The sequence below is a fragment of the Nannospalax galili genome, unplaced genomic scaffold (assembly GCF_000622305.1).
Source record: "Nannospalax galili isolate Female #2095 unplaced genomic scaffold, S.galili_v1.0 scaffold903, whole genome shotgun sequence".
Taxonomy (NCBI): domain Eukaryota; kingdom Metazoa; phylum Chordata; class Mammalia; order Rodentia; family Spalacidae; genus Nannospalax; species Nannospalax galili.
In genome coordinates this window covers 2,967,478-2,972,067 of record NW_008349989.1, presented here as the reverse complement: position 1 = coordinate 2,972,067, position 4,590 = coordinate 2,967,478, and the positions used below count along the sequence as shown (strand labels likewise).

Here is a 4,590-nt window from a genome sequence, read left to right as displayed (position 1 = left end):
GGGTACAGTGAGGAGCCATAAGTAGCTGCCAGGTCTAACCTCAGGATGAGCTTAAAAGGTCGGTGACTGGTTCTGCCAAGATATAACCTGTGTTTTTGACGAGGCTGCCAGCAGATGCCTGTGGTTTCCGGTCCCAGCCCTGTTCTGCAGGGAGAAGGGAGTAAAAGTAGCACACTTCTCAGCCATCTTCCTTTTGATAAGGTCATTTTCCTATGCTTCCTTCTGAGAGTAGATCTCAGTGCTGGCTATTGCATTTCTGTAGCTATGAGGACAGGCTGCAGCAAGCAATATGAGTGGCTGCGGTACTGATAGAGGGCTGTGAGGGTGGGCACCTCTGACCGCTACACCTTGTTGGGTACTAAGGTCTCTGAAGGGGACGATCACAAGGGCTGGGGGAGGATCAGTATGAGGCAGGGGGCCTGGGATACTTAACTTCTCTGTGAGGTGTTGGTCTCAAGCTCTGAGAGGCCAGAGGGCAAGTCCGGCCTTCCTGCAACTGCTTGGACATCCCCAGTTCCCTAGACTCCACCCTCTAGCAGCTCCCAGGGGTCCCTGAAGAAGGCCACCATGATTGTAATATTGTCATGGGTACTCTGCTCTGAGCCACTACCACCAGGTCCTCAGCGACATGGAACCCACTGCTCTTTTGTCTGACCATGTGGCTGTGGATGAGGCTGGTAACTTACTGGTGCAGGGCAACATCAATGAAGCCATCACAGGCAAACAACAGGTAGTCCTGGGAGCCTGTTGTCTCTCAGAAGGCTACATCTGCCTCACCAGACACATAGGGCTTCTGGAAGACATCCCCAATGACTCTAGAAATTGCTAATTGACTCTCCAGCAGCCCATGAAAGACACGAAGCTGCCCAGGGCTTCAATGTGTTCTTTCTTGTCCTGTCGCTCAGGTCTATGTCGCTCCATCAGTTTTACTGCCTGTCCCTGCTGCACCAGGATGACCTGGGAGTCCCTGAGCCAGGTAACGTGCAGGATTGTTCCTACAATGAGTGCACACATACCTGTGGTACCTCTCTGCAGTCACTCTTGCTTGGCTTTCCAGAGACATATTTCATCAGTTCCCCTGAAGGCTTCTTTGAGGGCTGCTGCTGGGTCTGTGGACAGCTCTGGCTGGTGGGAAGCACTGACATGCAAGTGGACAGCAGCATACCTCGCAGCATCCACACCTCCATGACCATCAAACACAGCAAAGTAGGCACCATCTACAGGGTTGGACAAGCTGAAGAGGTGGTTGAAAGTAGGAAGGGACACATGCCGATTCTCCATCTTGCCGCCGGGTATTCCAGATGGCATGGATGGTGACCTTCCACTGCTGCTGGGGGATCTGGACAGTCAATCGCACCCGCTTCTGCCACTGATTACATACTTCCCACAGTTGGTTCATGCCAGGCCTTTGGCATCCAGTACTCAGTCAATCGCACCCGCTTCTGCCACTGATTACATACTTCCCACAGTTGGTTAAAGAAACTTCATGCCAGGCCTTTGGCATCCAGTACCGCTGCTCAGGAAGCCCATCACCAGCTCGACCAACTCAGCTTCCACCTCTTCCGGTCTCAGCATTGTCCCTGGCCTTCCATGGCAAAGTGGGGGCTGGGAAGCCTTGAAGAAATGTGTCCAGGAAGCCTGGGATCTCTCTGCCACAGGCCATCTGACTGCTGTTCAGTGGAGTTCTGGAGGCCATGCCCAGAACATCCCTGGGGAGGGGAGCTTCGGGTCTTGCAGCCAAGCTGGGGTGAGCTGGTCTCTAGGCAGTCTTCATCAGATCACAGTGTAGACGAAGAAACTGGTGGTGGGAGGAAAGCTCACCTCTAAGATCACATGCGGCACATGGCAAGGCAGGACTCAAGCAGGGTCTTCTGATGCTCCCTGACTAGGCCATTTCCAAGGGCCACCCAGCTGACACCCCACCTCCACCCCCTGGGAGCTGCTGCTCTGTACAAGCACAGTTGGGCTTCAGGCAGGTCTCTGTTATGATATTCTATCACTCCCTAGACAACTCTCTATCGAGGCCTACAAAAGTTCTTGATTTTAAATTTTGATATTTTTATTCTATTTGTAAGGACAGGAGTGACAACTTCATTACCCTTTCAATACCATAGTAAAACATCAAGTTTTAGCAATGATTATTATATCCATTCCCTGATATATTAAAATTACATCAAATGTTATCTACTTAGTTTTCTCATTTTTTGATTTTTTTTTTGTGTGTGTGTTTTGCTTAGAAATAGATTGTTTTCCAGTTATACCATTAAGACTTTCAAATCAGATAGAATTTCCAAATTGGTACAAATTATTCTCTACTATTGAGATAAAAATTGCCTCCATTCCTATGAGTGGCTGCGGTACTGATAGAGGGCTGTGAGGGTGGGCACCTCTGACCACTACACCTTGTTGGGTCCTAAGGTCTCTGAAGGGGACGATCACAAGGGCTGGGGGAGGATCAGTATGAAGCAGGGGGCCTGGGATACTTAACTTCTCTGTGAGGTGTTGGTCTCAAGCTCTGAGAGGCCAGAGGGCAAGTCCGGCCTTCCTGCAACTGCTTGGACATCCCCGGTAGCCTAGACTCTACCCTCTAGCAGCTCCCAGGGGTCCCTGAAGAAGACCACCATGATTGTAATATTGTCATGGGTGCTCTGCTCCTGCTGGATAGCTTTAGTGTCAACTTGACACACTTGGGTTGAGGGACCCTCAAATGGGGAATTGCCTCTATTGGATTGGCCTTTGGCCATGTCTGAGGGCATCTTCTTGATGAGTGATGTGGGAGGACCCAGCCTACTGTGGGTGGTGCCACCCCTGGGCAATTGGGTCTGTGTTGCATAAGAAGGCAGGCTGAGCAGGGGCCAGAGGAGCAAGCCAGTAAGCAGCATTCCTCCATGGCCTGTGCTCTAGCTCCTGCTTCCAGGTTCCTGCCCTGAGCTCCTACCTTGGGCTCCCTGATGAACTGTGACCTGGGAGATGTACGATGAATAAACCCTTTCCTCCCCAAGTTGGTAGTGGTCAGAGTATTTTGTTACAACGATGAAGAAACAAACCAGAACAACTCCATTATGTTTCTTGTGAATTTTACAGTTTCATTTTACTTTGTTATTTGCCTAAAGCTTTGTTTCAGCTTTTTAAAATTTTTATTTGTTTGTTTTTGCTGTTGTTTGAAGAACAGAGCATCTCAATTTCATGAGACCCATGTCAGAAAATCCAGTGGACAGCCGCATTTGAACAAATTAAAGTTCCTTTCTTCTGGGCATAGTGCTTCATTTAGCACTGATCACAAAATAGGAGTTGATCAATCAGAAAACATACAAATATTAAATTTCATGAAATTTTGGATTACCCATTCCCCAGAATACTTTTGGATAGTAGAGTGGGAGACTCTCTTGTCAATGCAAGACTGAGAGAGAAATCAGCAGCACAAATCATGAAATTATTTAAACTGAGAAAGATCATGATGAAGTTATTTAAACCAATGTTTCCACCTGTGTCTAAAAGGCAGCATTATTCCTGAACTTTTAATTGATTAAGGCATTTTATTTCATTTACAGCAATGGAAATAACAGTATTTCAGCATAACTATTTCATTTTACTTATGGAAATATTTAAATATTCCTGTTGTCAACACCTTTCTTCTAGTCAAAGTCAAGCCAACTATAGATATTGTAGACAATTTTTTCTTTAAGATATAGAAATAGTTGATGTTTATATGAATATCCTAGCAAAGCTACAGGTGACTCTGGAAAATATGACAATACAAGGCAACTTTTAGGGGACAATCTTATGTGCATTATAAATGCTATATACACTTTCAAATAATTAAAAACTGAGTAAACTTAATTATAAATAATAGAATAAAGGTAACTTGATAAAATGGCTCAGTAGGAATTGATATTACATAACATTTAATTCTGACAGAAACTTCAATAGTCTTCAATTTTTCAATAGATAGATTTAATTTCAATTCATGTGTCAGTAAGTTTACAAAACTGCTTTGATATTTTTAATTGGTGGGGACATTCCAATATGATATATAGTAAAATTTTATGTTTGAGCATAAGCTATTTCTAAAATTCTCAGTGCCTATGTGAGCTGGTGGAGGATGGAGAGACTACACGTAATGATATGGGACAGACTATACGTAATGGTTGGTGAAGATTTCATCAAACCACCTGTCTTCTCGGAACATATTAGTGAGGCAGGTGATCTCATTTCCTGTGCTCTATTTCTTCAGCTTGCAATTAAATGGCATATGACTCCCAGTGGTCTTTGAATTTAATTATAGATGCCATAGAATTGATAATTATTACTTGTAGAAAATAACTCTAAATGATACTACGGGCCTTATCTCTACATTTCCATCGTTTTTTCCACCATGCATTAAGGGCTCATGCAGAGTTGTAACAACATGGTTCTATCACTCAATTTAAAGTTTCTCCAATTTAAGATATTTCGAACATCTTGTATTGAAAGCAGAAAATTGCACCAAATGATGGAATGATCTCATCATCCTTAAGATTAACCCATGGTATAGCTTAAGCATTGGATCTTTAGAGATGTAGATGATATAGCTTCTCAAAAATATTTTTG

At 44.5% G+C, this 4,590-nt stretch overlaps 1 pseudogene; it reads right to left on the bottom strand.

Moving 5' to 3' along the window:
- Window positions 1–428: 428 nt before the first annotated feature.
- LOC103745280 lies at window positions 429–1,696 on the bottom strand (annotated as a pseudogene).
- Window positions 1,697–4,590: the final 2,894 nt, after the last annotated feature.